Source organism: Podarcis tiliguerta (assembly GCF_965153285.1).
Source record: "Podarcis tiliguerta genome assembly, chromosome: 6".
Classification (NCBI taxonomy): domain Eukaryota; kingdom Metazoa; phylum Chordata; class Lepidosauria; order Squamata; family Lacertidae; genus Podarcis; species Podarcis tiliguerta.
The window spans coordinates 61,493,315-61,509,727 of NC_139539.1; the positions used below are offsets into that span (position 1 = coordinate 61,493,315).

At 40.7% G+C, this 16,413-nt stretch overlaps 1 long non-coding RNA gene across 1 annotated transcript in view; it reads left to right on the top strand.

The window, feature by feature from the left end:
* Window positions 1–5,217: 5,217 nt before the first annotated feature.
* LOC310681022 overlaps window positions 5,218–16,413 on the top strand; it is a 31,358-nt gene continuing 20,162 nt past the window's right edge. The window contains exon 1 of the long non-coding RNA XR_014513066.1: window positions 5,218–5,343. This is a non-coding gene — a long non-coding RNA (uncharacterized lncRNA). The remainder of the gene's footprint in view (window positions 5,344–16,413) is intronic.

Here is a 16,413-nt window from a genome sequence, read left to right on the forward strand (position 1 = left end):
CATTGGCCATGCTGACTGGGACTCAGAAACCCCAGGTGGGATACATGATCCCCATTCCTTGTGTAAGAGTACCTAAGTTATTATTTTTCTTCAAAGGATCTTAATAATCCACATTTGAAAGTGCACTGAATCTGAGCTAAATGTAGAACATAGAACAAAGCACTGGATATAAACTGCAATATAGTCTGGTGGAGTGAGTTGAAATAAATACAATTAGTATAGATCCTCTTTATTCATCTTGTGTTGAACATTATGAAGTGCTCTTAAATGCCCGTGTAAGCCGCAAGTGACCAATAAAGTAGAATTAATTTATCCCTCTGCAAACCACAGATAGATGCTATGCTTATGAGTGAGAAGAGCATTAATAAATCAATGAAGACAAAACAAGGATTATAAGCACAAGGTGCAGAAGGTTATAAAGGGATTGCGGGCTTCCCAAGAGCAACTGCTTCAAGCCAGAAACTCAAAGATATCCATATTCCTTGCAGTTTCTGCTAAGTATAACTAATTTAAACAAGTGTCATTTCAGAAAAGATAAATGACAGATGACAATTGCCAACCCAAGAGAGTTAAAAATGAACTTCTTAATATAATGGTGCACTGGGTTAAAAAAAAGGCTAAAACTAAAAGTACTTTTTTATTTCGGAGTCTTTAATTGCACTTGGCATTCACATGCAGATGCATATTTCACAACCATGTTGACGGTTGATCCTCAGAGAGCTCGATGGAATCAGCTCCTGGCGCCAACCTTTTAAATGTTTGTGTGTGTGCTTAAAATCAAGCTTCTTAATATTTTGATCATATCCTCAATTGGGGCTTTTCATAAGATTTGTGGCAAACATTTGTAATATTTGGCAACTATGAAACTGTGAACTGCCCTGAGACCTGTGGATATAGGGCAGTATACAATATTATTATTATTATTATTATTATTATTATTATTATTATTATTGCTATAAATTATTCCCTTGCAATTGTTACTCAGAGAAACTGAATGATTTTTCTTCAATGTGGAAGATGAAGGCTAGATCTCTGTGGAAAAAAAACTTCCCCAGGAAGGGTACCTTAGAGACTGAAGCAAATCATGGCAACAAGAGATGAATTTGTTTGTACTTATAGCTTGCGTTTCAAACGATGTGAGAATGGGTCACAATTAAAACAAGTACAGTGTACATTAAAATAATAAAATAAAACCAGAAAAACAACCACTATAAAAATAACTACACAGCACAGCAGTACAGGAGGAGGACATATATACACCCAACCAAAGGCCTGGGTAAAGAAGCGTGTTATAGGAGGAGATCATTCCACAATCTGGGGCCACCACAATAAAGGCCCTCTTACACACAGCTGCCCCTTAAGACAGAGAGAGTGGTGACACTATCAGCAGGGCCTCCCATGCTGATCTTAACACCTAGAAATGTCAACATGGGAGAATGTACTTTTTGATATTTTGGGCCTAAGCCATTTAGGTTTGATATGTCACTGTTAACATCATGAATTGGAATTGGTAGCAAACTGGGATCAAATGCAGATCTTCAAGAACAGTATAATATGTGTCCAGCCAGTCACACATTTATTGTCATATCTGTCATTATTTTGGGGTCAGGAACAGATTTTGAGGGTTTGTGGGTGGGGGCTGCAAGGGAGAGGACAGGAGGAGGAAGGTCTGTTCCGCAAGCAGAAGTTTCTTGCACCGGTGGAATGGCAAGATGTAACATCTATTGAGCTGTAGGCCATACATGGCAAAGGTGTAGGCTGATAGGCATGGCTGGTGACCCACATGAACCATGTGCCTTATAGCATGTCTCAGAATCCTCTGCATCTCACATGGAAGGCACAGTGTTGCTAGGCAGAGGAGTCAATTTTGAGAGTATTCTCTGAGGGCAGAAAACTTGAAAACCGCTGAAGAAGCCACCCGTATATTAGCCGATAAAGTCTGCATTATTTCTCCCTTTAACCTGTTCAATGAAGGTCAGTTACTCAGCGATCTAAAGGAAGTGAATTATCTATGTTGCCGAATGAAGTGTGGCTAATTGAAAATTCACGTTTACGGCGCGCTAAGTGAAGGCAATATGCTTTCAGCAAGTGATCACTGGGCATTTGGTGCTCTGAAACTAATAGAAAGTGGCACCTTGAGGAAAAGGTTGGCTTGCAGATAATATGACTCGATGGGTCAAATATGCAGGACCCCCCCTTTGGGTAGTAAGTCGTTCTTCACGGTCCTATTGATCTCATAAGGTGTATAAATCTACTGAACAGGAGTGGGCACCTTGCAAAGCCCTAGCAAATCTTCGGATGCTGTATGCTGACGAGTTAGATTTATTTTCCTGATGTGTTCAGTTCGGTGTAGCATATCTATTATCTAGTTAGCACATCTTCACAGCTGGAGGATTTCAGGCCGATCAGAAATAAGACCTTTTAAATCTACAGTGACACCTGAGTAGTTCTGAGGCACGTCTTTAGGATAATTGATATTATTGAATGCTTTCCCAAGTGTAATTAAATAGCTTGAATTTCTGCATTATTTTAAACAGTTAGAGACTGAGTGGGGAAAAAAAATAAGGAGATGGCTTTGGAAGCAGCTCTCTTAACAGGGTCATTTGGCTTTTGATTTTGCTTGATGAAACATATGGCAAATGGGAAGCCTCCCCCTAATTCCACAGCACCACACATAGCAAAATTCAACACAATGCAGATCGTAATATATTTAGAATAAATCCCGTTTCATTTTCAGCCCACTGGCTCCTCACTGGAGGAGTATACATGAAACAAACTAAGTAGTAAGATCAATCACATCAAATATATAGCAAAGCATCACACACACTCTTGTTACTGACCCTCCCCCCAAAACCAAGGTTGGCTTTAGAAAATACAGTATTTATAACTACCACTAGCATTTATAACAACAACAACCTAACCCAACTTTTTCCTCAACACAACACCTGTCTTAAACATAACATTCCCCAAATGAGACCTTTTTTCTATTATTAATTTCGTTTGTAATCCCACAGAGCCCAGGGCCTTGTACATGCCCCCTTTACCTTAACACCAGTTCTGTATCATAGGCTAGGCAGAGAGAACAATAGGGAGCCTATTCAAAGTCAGCCTGAATTGAAGGGCATAGCAATGCCTTCCTCAAATACCCAGTTTTCAGGGAGGAAGAGAGGGAGGAAGAGAAAGAAGTGCCTCTCTGTCCCAGGGGTAGCCAAATAAGCAGTTCCAGACTGGCACATGTTTTGGATGGGATTCAATCATATTGGCAAATTCAGATTATACTGCAGTTATAATTGATAGGGCGATCTTGCGCAACACATCCTCTTCCTTAAAAGACTGGACTATTTGCTGAAAGGAAAGTGATGGGAAAATGCATTGGACAATATGGGAGAACTCTTCCTTTGATGCAACACCATCCAGCTTCCCCGCCAACAAATCATAATGAATGCCCATGAAATGGCCAATGCCTCCCTGAAAACAGATCAGGATGAATGCTCAACAAAGAGGTTGAATGGAAGCACCTGGCTGGGTGCCCTCCACAAGTTGTTGGGCTCCAGTTCCCATCAGCCCTAGCTTGCTGCAATCCAATGGTCAGGTGTGACGGAGGTTGTCATCCAAGAACATCCATAGGGTGTCATGTTGACTAATTCTGTTCTAGGTTATCTACTTATCCACAGCCAATATTTATACTTTGTAACAAGGAGGCTGCTCCATTCCTGTATTCTGGCAGTCAGTGCTAATGCACTCATTGAATTGCATAAGGCACTGCGATGATTGGGAGGTCGGTACATACTAATTATCATGCATTTGCATTTTTCCTTACAGTGATATTAATAAAGCTATTTTAGCCTATATCAACCTATGTGCTCTTTTGTGTTGATTTACAGTGGCTCCTTCATTTTTACCCTTGCCACCACTACCTCAGTCCGTTCAGTTGCAAACTTTCTGGTTGGAGCAGACGGTTTTCTTTTTCATGCAAAAGAAAGAACAGCAGCAGCCCTATTTCCATCAATCAAACGAGTGCAGTCCTGCGATCAAAACAATTATACTCAAGGATAATGGCAAAGAAAAGGCAAAGAAAACATTACCATCGAAAACACTGCCACTCTGCAGCACAATGATTGTTCTGGTGAACGATTATTTGATTTTGCTTGAGTACTGAAATAATTAAAGCCCAAAAGACGCAGACAAAATATTTGATGCCACTAATGAAATCCACAAATGCATTCCTAATAAAAGAGGGGTGGGGATCAGGGCTGCTACCAGTACTTTATTACCTTTTCTTTTTCTTTTTAATACGTAAAAAAAATATCCTTAAAATACATATAGCTCACGTACAGCTTTCATTGGTATTCAGGAAAGAATCTCTAGCCCCGCGCTTTTGACAGCCTATTTAAAATGTGTGAGAGAAGGAGTCTTCCATAATAAGGTTATGCTGTATTGATTTGCCTTTCAAGTATTTATGTATTATATGTGCTATTCCCAGAAAGAGGAGGTGGGAAAGTGCCATCGTGGAGAGCCCCATTACTTCAGGGCTAAAAGGGAATCTCATAAGTGAAATAAAGGAAACATGTAGAGATTTCATTTATTCAGGATCACACTTTTGGCAAACCTCCATTAAATTATAGGGATGTTGCACATTACACATCAGCGGTGGGGAGCCTCTACAACCCTCCCATTGTCATAACATCTAACTACTCCCATCCAGTAGATGCGAATTGGCAGCCCATCAACATCTGGAAGATGGCAGGTTTCTCACTCCTGCAATACTCAGTTCCTTTGGAGGAAACCTCATTTCAGTGGGATCTGCTTTTGAGTCCACATACATAGCATAGGGTGGGATTTGTGTTTCCTTAAATTGGTATGTCAATTGTTTTTACAGTGCACTCCTGTGCATGTCTACTCAGAAGTAAATCTTATCAAGTCAGTGGGACTTACTCCCAGGGAAATGTGGATAAGATTGCCGTGTTTGTTTGTTTGTTTTCTTAGGAAAATTAAAGAACTGCTACAGAGCAAACAATAAAAGGTGATTCACAACACCAAGAAAAATACATGAAGATGAACACTGTCTCGGAACTTATTATTCCAAAACATTACAAAGTGTATTCATTTCTCTATCCAGTTGTTCTTCAGCATGGTTCCTCATACAGTGAGTCAGCTTTGACATTTTAACAATATCCCTTTTTCTTAAAAATCAGCCTGAAACCCAAAGTGCCACTGCTTCCCACCTGATCTGTCTCCTCTACATTTCTTTGTGTTCATTCATTAATTCATCATCAGCTTTAAGTCCATTTCGTTAACGCAGGGATTCAAATGACACAAGAGAACTCATTTGAGAGTCTCAAGGTAAGAAATACTATTTTCATCAAAATGTGGTAATACGGTGTGTGTGTGTGTGTGTGTGTGTGTGAGAGAGAGAGAGAGAGAGAGAGAGAGAGAGAGTCTGGCAATACAGGCAATCTGTATGTATTGCAATTCATATACACTGCTTATTTACGTTACAGTGCTGTTTCATACTGTTCTCATGTAATTTTGTTATTGCGAGTTGCTCTAGGCTCCCTTTGGAGAGGAAGGGGTAGGTTATAAATGGGAAATAATAAATAATGATCACCATAATACAACCACCTATTAAGAAATCATCAATTGAAGTATGGCATGATCAGGTTTGCCAGATCAGAGTGGCAATCTGAAAAGAGGCCAAGACGTGACCCTGAATCCTTCCTTCTGCTTTTCTTTGTGCTTCTTCCTTTTCTCCCACCCCCAGTGTATACCAAGGGATACAACTGACATAAGGAGATGATAGCATCCTTTTGGTTCTATTGATCATTCTCATTATTAGCCCTTCCAGAAAGCACAGCTACTGCATTTTGCTGCTTGGTCAAAAACCGAGTCCTAAAATAACTTGAATCAGATCAAATTATGCTTAAATCACCTTAATCTCCACTGATTTTTGGTGACACTAAACCAACAATAGAATTATGTTGTTTTATTGTTGTTTGTGGAACACATTGCTCATACAACAAAGTATGTATTTTAAATAAAGGACTTTTTACAAAGGATATGTTCTGTTTTGTTTCTTTGTTTTAAAGTTTAACATGTACATTAAATATACAGGCAAGTTCTAGTGTCGGCTTCACTTATTATATGCAAACATATGAAACGTTTGCAGTTTTGGTTGATGCAAATTGCTCAGTCCCAGCTCCTGCCAACCTAGCAGTTTGAAAGCACGTCAAAGTGCAAGTAGATAAATGGGTACCACTCCAGTGAGAAGGTAAACAGTGTTCCCGTGCGCTGCTCTGGTTCGCCAGAAGCGGCTTAGTCATGCTGGCCACATGACCCAGAAGCTGTACGCCGGCTCCCTCGGCCAATAAAGCAAGATGAGCGCCGCAACCCCAGAGTCGGCCATGACTGGACCTAACGGTCAGGGGTCCCTTTACCTTTACCTAATATACATTCACATCATCATTATCCACTTTACTACCCTGGCTCTTTAGAGTCTATCGATTTCCTTCCCTTCCGCCTCGTAGTTTTTAAAATTTATATCATTGCATTTTGTACATTTTCCAATTCTAATTACACTCATTACAAAATGACTCAAAATTGAAATAAATATAGAAAGGTAGAAAATTTCTCATTACAAGTCTTCAAACAACCCTGCTAGTGATGTTAATTGCTTACAATAATCTTTCAGATATTGTATAAATTTACTCCAGTCCTATTGGAATACTTGATCATGCTGGTTTCAGTTTTTTCCTGTCAGCTTCACCAGTTCTGCAAAGTCCATCATCTTCATCTGTCATTCTTCTTTTGTTGGTACTTCTTGTTGTTTCCATTTTTGGGCTAAAAGAATTCTTGCCGCAGTTGTTGCATACAGAAACAGTCTTTTATCTTCCCTTGGTATCTCTTCACATACTATACCCAGTAAAAAGGCTTCTGGTTTTTCAACAAAAGTGTTTTTAAACATTTTCTTTAACTCATTATACACCATTTCCCAGAAAGCCGTTACCTCTTTACAGGTCCACCACATGTGGTAGAGGACACCTTCCCTTTCTTTACATTTCCAATACTCATTAGTTCTTGTCTTCTACATTTTAGCCAGTTTAGCTGGTGTTAAATAACATCTATACATCATTTTCATAACATTTTCTTTAAGTGCCCTGCATGTAGTAAAACTAATACCTTCCTTCCACAACCTTTCCCAAGATTCTAACTGAATATTATATCCAAAATCTTTAGCCCATTGTGCCATCAGGCAACAGCTGTCTTTGATATTAGCTTTAACATAGGCCTGTCACAGTTGTGCAAAATATGCCTCAGTAAATTACTGTTTTGTAAATTATTTAAATTATTCGGATACTGTTACTATGGAACTGCAAGTTTTGTTTGCTCACATTGCACTCACACAAAAAGAGTCCCTGGTGTCCGCTGAACTGTGCAAGAGCTCATTAAAGGAAAATACTTTACTAGGTTTACAAGACACACATGAGAACAGCTGAATACTTTCACCACTATTTTTATTTCATGCTTTCTGGTTTTGGCAGAACATGCTTTAAATATAAAAATTAGTCCCCTTCTAGATGTCCTTTTGAATGTACATTAATGATGATTTGTGCTCATGATGCTATCAGTGCATTCATACATGATCCTACTTTCAATACACTTTGGGTATTTGAGTTTTTTTGGAAACCCTTTATTTCCCGCCAGTGCACATCCTGCAACTTCCTGCTGAACTAAAGGCTATGTAATAAGAAAAAGAAAAGAATATAGTCCCAATATGTGATCACTGTGGAGAGACTTTAAAATGGAAAGGGGCAGAATAATTTATTATCATTCAATATGGAGTAATGTTGGTGGGAATTAATGGAGATAAAGTTATTGACATCTATCAATAATAATAACAATTAGAGAACCCATCTTGGAGTTTTTGTGGGTAAAAAGAAATGATTGATTCTGAGACACCTCGACTTAAAAGAAATACTGTTTAATAGAAGGTGGAGAAGATGAATGTTAGCATGGACTGAATGTCTTAAATAATACCTTTTTTCTTTTTTTAAGAAGTTTTCTCTATGTATCTTTTTCTTTTGTTTTTGCTTATATCTTTTCTCTCTTTCCCCTCTTTTTCTTTTTATTGTCCCTTTCTTTTTTCCATTTTCCTCCTCTTTCTTTTTCTTCTGCTTCTTCTTCCTTCTTTGGGGTTTTATTAAGGTCCAGAGATTGTATACTTATGGGGATGGTAGATGGTTGATGGAGGAACCTGGCTGAGAGTCAGGGTGAGAGGCTGGGAGGAGAAAGGAAAGATTCCAGGTGGGTTGTAAGCGCTAAGAATTACTTTAAAGAGAGGACTCTGTATTCTACTTATTCAATTTGTATTTTTTGTAGTTATAATTTTACTGTATTAAGGGTTTTTTTAAAAAAAGAAAATAATAAAAAACATGAATATTAAGGGATTGTAAATTATACTAGAACAATGGTGGCTTCTGATGTCTCTATCTTGGGTATGCAAATGCTTTCATAGTAATACAAAGGTCCTGTCTAGTATGCAAGTCAGATTCATGCCAACATTTTACTTAATCTACTAAGTGCCCTTAATTTTCACTACCATTAGCAGCAAAGGAAAGTGGCTCTGCATATCCTATGTAACTCCACTTTCCAGGTATGAAAATGTTATACAGTACTTTTTACCATTCAAAACCTTGTGTGGAAGTCTCACATTCTGAGCTCACGAATCCTGCTATTATATATTCCTGTTTGAGAGACTTCACCTATATGTGAATTGACAATGCAAACAAAAAAATGTGCAGCTGAGAGGTAAATTATTATAATATGAATATAAATCTAGAATAGAATAGATGAAGCATTTCCTCCACAACTCGTTTTAATAAACTGCTCAATTATTTCTGTTATGCATGCAAATCCTCTTACAGATGAAAACAAAGGCACTATAATTAGTTTGTTATAAGCATCCCCCCAGAACAATTCCCTAACTTATAAAGACACTGTATTTTTTAAAGTAATGTTTATTTCTGAATTAGGTTACACTGAATGAACTTTCCAGTTTAATTATGAATATTATAACCTTTATACATAAAAGAAAGGAACGAAACAAAGGTGAATGTTTGCCTGATTAGTGACACAAGCAAACAGCCAATAATAATAAATAACCCCAGGAACTATACCAGAATGGTTCTAGAAAGGCCTTTGAGATGATTTATTAACATTGGCATTCTGTTCCAGCTTCTCTTTCAATCTGCTTGCAAAAACTGAGTTCATTTTTTTCCAGATGCAAACTGTATGGATCAGGGAATCTATGAAGGAAAATGTGTTTGGATGCTTTCTATTAAGGAATGCAACCTTCTTGCAGCCAACTAAGAAAGTATTGTATATAATAAAAGAGGACAAAAAATCAGGTGCAATAAAGTCCCTGCATTAGAGGATCTGCATGGTATTCCACATGGTTGCAATTGGCAGAGCAGCAAAAACGAACTCACATTTCAACCTGTTTCCTTAACATAGCACATGGAACGTGAGAATGTACCACTGTATTATGGAAGAGGAGTTTTCAGCACAGCTTCTGAAGTGTTTGGTAATTCAGTTAAGAAACAATGTTAACCGTTGATGGCTAAAGGGGATTATGGTAGCTTTCTGTTGACTTCTGCTTGTGGACAGGAGCAGCACTCATTGGTCTGCGGTGTGTTCTGAGCACCATGACAAATGTGAGATGAGGAATGTGCTGAACCACTTCCCCTCTTTTTGAGTAAACAGTTACAAATGCCCAGCTATTTTGTAAGCTGCTTTGAGACTCTTTTCTAAGAGGCATGGGATAAATTTAATAAATAAATGAAATAGCTAGCCTTTCCAGATTGTGTCCCATATTGAAATCTGATACAGTGGTACCTCGCAAGACGAATGCCTCACAAGACGAAAGAGTTTTTTGTTTTTTGAGTTGCTTCGCAAGATGAATTTCCCTATGGGCTTGCTTTGCAAGACGAAAACGTCTTTCGCCTTTTTCTTAAAACCGTCAATGCATTCCTATGGGAAACCGTCAATGCATTTCCTATGGGAAACCGTGCTTCGCAAGATGAAAAATTCGCAAGACGAAAAAACGCGCAGAATGAATTAATTTCGTCTTGCGAGGCACCACTGTATCTTTAATGGCAGTCTGGTAAGCAGAACTACCTTATGCCCAACTCTCAGTCCCTCTCAGTGCTGCCTTATGCGGACTTGCATATCACACAATAAAAGAGATATATTCCAAATGCATGAAATCACCCATCACGTGCGCAAAGGAAATATTTCTGGCAGCATGTGTAGGAAGCCCAAGATGAATAGAAAGACATTTCTGCCACTCAAAGGAGCAAGATCTTTAATATAATGGTTTAATAGTATTTCTAGTTTTCATTTATTTAAATTTGCCTTCAAAACACATCAGGCTCCTAACAGGAAGGCAGAAGCAACTCTGTAGCATTCGGTACCTTAAAGGAGCACAATTTAATTTTCAGCCCCCAAATGTGAAGAAGATTACAAGTCAAAGCAAATTTGCTGCTTGAACATCTGACTTGCTTGAAATGCACCCGAAGGTATGAAGGAATATAACTGCCTTTACTGGTAAGCCCCCTTGACGCTTGGCCTTTTCTGACACTTAGGAAGATAACCATCCATAATGTCATGGCTACAAAAGAAATTCTTCAAGACATAGCAAAGAGATTATTTTGCAGCTATGGAGATCATTGGCCTGAGAAAATGACATTTGGAAGAAAAGTCTCTATGTGCCCCAATAGGGGGCATTTGTCAGTTCTGGAGTAAGCAATGCCAGCGGGGTGAACTATTTGGAGTTAATTTCCAACGCTGTTCTTTATTGTACATTGTAGGAAATTGAAATTATATCCCACTACAGTAAGTTAGCAAAAGGAAGTTGATTAAGCTTTCCCTCTCTGGAGTACCCTATGCCAACTAAGACAAAGTTTTTCACATCTCATTGAAGCAAGTCTTTCCGAATCAAGGGGGGTGGAATTATTTGACACATCTCCTCCAGCCATTGAAAAGCAGTTGACTCATGTAGCTACAGCATAATGACTTGCCATCCTGTTGTTCTGAGTTTGTTTCTGAATCCAGGCACTTCTAAGGGGAAAGAGATCAATTGGAACAACTGGCCAAAAGGTCTACAAGAAATGACTCTAATGGAAGCAAACAGTTGGTGGGCAAGGGGAGAAATGGGTGGTAATACTGACTCCATGTAAACCAACCAGTGCAGGGCATGAACATCAGTGGTACATTTCCAGAGCGCAAAAAAATGCATGTTTAAAGCAAATCACATGTTTTGCCTCCCCTTCCTCAAAAGAGCTCAGAGTGGCGTACCTGAATATGATGACCTTGGGGATGAGTGATACTGGGACAGTTTCTTTCCCTCAGCCTTAACCTACCTCACAGGGTTGTTATGAGGATAAACTGTGGCAGAGAAAAGCCATATATGCCACCTTGAGCTCCTCTGAGGAAAGGTGGGATATAAATATATATTAAAAATGGGATAACCTGCTTTATTCTCACACCAACCATGTGAAATAGGTTAGGTTGAGAGACAGGGATTGGCTGGAGGCCACACAGTGAACCTCAGGGCAGAGGAGATTTGAACTCTCGTCTACCTTGTCTTAGTTCATCATACCAACCACTATATCACAAAGTATTAATGTTTCTGAAGTACATTTTAGTCACAGTCTAATAAAGAGGAAGGGAGGCTTGTGGTTGCAGTCCTAAACACACTTACTGAGTAAACCCCACTGGCTACACTGGGACTTGCTTCTGAGTAAACAAGCATAGCAAGGCGAACGAAGTGAATGAGCTGAATGAGTGAAAACTGTGCTGAATTATGCCCACAGTATACTTTATGGTAATAAATTCTCTTCATGTTAACACTGCATATGAAGAAAAACACATTGCACATCTGCCCTGATTAAAGATATAGCAACATTGTTTGTTTAAAATATCTATTAATGTGCCCTTAATGTGAAAACCACAGCACAGGAAACAATAATTATAATTAAAAATGGTATCAAATAATATAAATATGATGAAATGAGAAAAATACATAAGACTTTAATATATTGTATAATATTCTTTTGCTTCCTGGCTGTAACATCAAACCTCTAACTTTATCCTGTCAGGTTTGCAACTTCTACCTATCATTGTGCTGTTGCGGTTAGCCAAGACTGTTGTCAAGATAGTCTATATGAGCAACCAGAAAGATACTTGAGTGAGGACCCCCCCCCGCCTACAAATAGAAAGGGATGGGAGTGTCAGTATTTTTTCATTTCATCCCTTCATGAAGGAAGGCTGGGGTGGGGTCCCTCAACTTTGAGGTGAGACACACAGGGAACAAAGCATAAATATTTGTTAACAGTGGAGAGGAAAAAGAGGAGGGTGGGGCAACATAAACCCCAAAATGAGGGAGGAGTTTCAGTTTCAAAGCAACTCAGTAGCGATTAATAAACATGCAAAAGAAAAGAAAAGATATGTAAAAGACATTTTCTAGCTCCCCCCTCTCTGTCAAATAGTACATTCTGCCTGAACCAGGCAGTGATGCTGCTGTAGCTTTGTGTTACCTAGCAACAACTTGTGCTTACTTATTTAGTAAGTTTTCAGGAAAGTAATCATTATGCAGTCACTTGAATAGCAATAAGGAAAAAACAAACACACCTCAGCAGCTTTAGTGCACTAAGGATGTATCTAGTCAGTCTCTTACTAGCTTGCTCCTTCAAATATGGGCTTGTTGAAATGGTCAGCAAATCTGATCAATTTAACTGCAGTGATGACTCTGCCCTTGTTTTGTTTGCCAAATCAAGGTAGCTGATGATGGTTTTCTAGTCAAAGTCGATGTACTTGCTTATAGAGCTGGTATACTGGGGGGCAGATACAGGGGTAGGTGATTTGCGACTCTGGACTTCATGGTTTTCTGGGGAATTTAAATTTATAATGCGTACTTCTTCACTTACATCGCAATGTGGTAAGCCAGCCTTGCTGCATTTGGGGGTCTTTCTGATTATTCTGCTTAGTGCCCAATCCTGCCCTGATAGCATATATATTTCTAATGAAGGATGTAAGAAGGCAGTAATTTCTGTTCTGATCAGTATTCATCACAATCAGTGCTGCTTCCATTCTGCTGCAGCTTGGTCTCTGTCAAATTATTTGTTTTGCTATCCATGGTAAGTTTTTATATGAGACCTTTCTGTGAAAGCTAGGTGAACGCAGGTGGTGCTGTGGTCTAAACCGCTGAGCATCGGGAGGTCAGAGGTTCGAATCCCCACGACGGGGTGAACTCCTGTTGTTCGGTTCTAGCTCCTGCCAACCTAGCAGTTCAAAAGCACGTCAAAGTGCAAGTAGATAAATAGGTACTGCTCCGGCAGGAAGGTAAACGGTGTTTCCGTACGCTGCTCTGGTTTCGTCAGAACCATGTTAGTCATGCTGGCCTTATGACCCGGAAAAACTGTCTGTGGACAAATGTTGGCTCCCTCAACCAGTAAAGCGAGATGAGCACCGCAATCCCAGAGTCGTTCGTGACTGGACTTAACTGTCAGGGGTCCTTTACCTTTAGGTAAGAAAAGTTGTTGCTGTTATTATCATTAGTTTTAAATTTCAAAATTAACATGAAACAACATATACCGTATTTTTCGCCCCATAAGGCGCACCGGCCCATAGGACGCACCTAGTTTTTTTGGGGGGGAAATAAAGAAAAAAAAAATTATTGCCCCCCAGGCGGAGGGCTGGGGCGGGAAGCTGTCCCCCGAGCTTGTGGAGCTGGCGGCAGGGAGAAGCAGGCTTCTCCCGCCGCCAGCCTTCAAACCAGGTCAGGGGACAGCAGGAAAGGCCTCCCCGCTGTCCCCCGAGCTTGTGGGGCTGGCGGTGGGGCTCTCCTGAAGCCTGGAAGGCGAGAGGGGTCGGTGCGCACCGACCCGTCTTGCTCTCCAGGCTTCAGCGAAAGCCTGCATTCGCCCCATAGGACGCACACACATTTCCCCTTCATTTTTGGAGGGGAAAAATTGCGTCCTATAGGGCGAAAAATACGGTACTTGTAAAGTATTTGCTTCATTAGAGTATGCAATACATATATTGAAATGTGGTGCTATGGAAGGGCAAGAGAAGCTGTGTTTTCCTCCTATGAAAGTTAGATGTCTGAATAATACACAAGTTTTGGAAAATTGTGAGGTGTTTGCAGACGATAGGCAAACGTCAAGCCAGAGGTGCATACAGCCATACCTCGGGTTGAATGTGCTTCAGGTTGAGGGCTTTCGGGTTGCGCTCCGCAGCAACCTGGAAGTAATGGAGTGCATTACTTCCGGGTTTCACCGCTCGCGCATGTGCAGATGCTCAAAATGATATCACACGCATGCGCGGAAGCAGCAAAATGCGACCTGCGCATGCGCAGATGCACCGTCACGTCTTATGTTCTGTTCAGGATGCGAACGGGGCTCCAGAACGGATCCCGTTTGCATCCTGTATGTGGTTCAACCAGCTCCAATTCCAAACAGAATTCCAGTTCACTGGCATTTGACATCCCATCATGTTGAGCTTGGGACTATGCAGGTTGCATAAAGGCATACTTTAAAACTGCAGTGAAGCTACAAAACAAAAAGTGCACGGCTCATACCACGCTTCAGCTGTGAATTTCATGCTATAGCTCCCCCCCCAAAAACCCCTGATTTAGTTATTCAAAATGAAATAGTGGAGGCAGTTAATCCTGAACCCACCAGGGATCCTGAACAAAATGGCAGCACAAGGGAGATGCAACAATGTGGGAATATCTGTTGCCATGCCAACCTTTGAATTTAAAGCTACAGCAGAACAGATACTATTGTTATGTTATATATTATACAGGGTTTCTCCAACGGTAACGTAATAAAGGCAATGCCTTCCCCCGCATGTTAATCTTTAGAATAGCACACACTTGCCATAAACAAGAAAGACGTCTCTTAATACCAGAATCCTGCAGGAATATAATGGTTTGTACATTTGGAAACTGATTGCATTTAGCTTACTGGGGCATGTTACCATCTGTCAGGAGAACCTTACTCACAGGGCTGTTGTAAGGAGAAATGGGAAGAACCATAGAACATTTTTTTGGGAGGGACCAGAGTGCAGGGCTTCAGATAATGTCCTTCTGGATCAGACCAGTGGCCCATCTAATCCAGCATTCTGTGGTCACAGCAGCCAACCAGATGCCCATGGGAAGCTCAAAAGCAGGACCCGAGCACAACAGCGCTCCCTTGACTCAGGGCTGTCTGAAGCATATGTGGTGCCGGGGCAAAGATCTGCCTGGTGCTCCCCCCCAGGTTGCCCAGTCCCAGGCATGCAGGAGGGCGGAGCTGGCTGGCCACCTCAGTGTCTCGCTGGCTGAACTCCTGAACTCACGGCACAGAGCCGCCCACAGCAGAAGAGGCCGCCGTGGTGCTCTGACCGACGGGTGGGCTCTTCCCCACACTCAACTCTTGGGCCCCGGACTCTCAGCCTGGTGCCCCTGAGAGCCCGGCGCCCGGGTGCCCTGCACCCCTAGCGCCTATAAGTAAGATGGCCCTGCCTTATGATTCCCTAGCAACTTGAATCCTGCCATTGATACAGGAGGTAATATAGTCACTGTAACTAGTAGCCGTTGATAGGATAATGCTGGATTTACACACGAAAGACCCAGATTCATATTTCTGCTCACCTGATAGCCTTGGACAAGCGGATGCCTCTCAGTCAAAGCTGGCTTAAAAGGCTGTTGTGAAGATGAATGAAAATATATATGTAAAGCATTTTGCTCGCTGGAAGTGCTATAGACATGATAAATCACAAACAAGCACCTTAGAGTTAAGCTTTAGAATACAGTTCTGCATGCCGGCAAATACCTTTCCACAGTGTATTCTGAGCCATGCACTTTCAGCAAGCTACCTATCAAACTGCAACCCTCAGCTCCTTCAAAATAGAAGTCTCATTTTTTATTTTGATTGAGGGATTTAATCACAATGCTGGGTAATGAGGGTAGATATGATGCTTCCTGGTGACAGCCATGAATAGGAAAACTGACTGCATGAATGCTAAGAGTGCAGAAAAATGTGCTCATAAATGTTGCTGGCAGGTATTCAGCTGCAGCTTCAACCATGTACCAGGGAACTTGGGGCATTTGTCACTGGCGAGTTTTACTGATGATTTTCCAGATACTTGCTTTCAGATCTGCTTGCAAATGAATGATGGGCCAAGCCACACATCATAAAACACGCATCCTAAACACAGACACAAACATGCACTGCATGCATGTCTTGACTTGAGAAACACTACACACAAACACACACAAACACACACAAACACACACACACACACACACACTACCTAGGAGTCATACAATAGCAAAGTGCATTAATTAAGAGTGTGGATTCTGACAACACATCT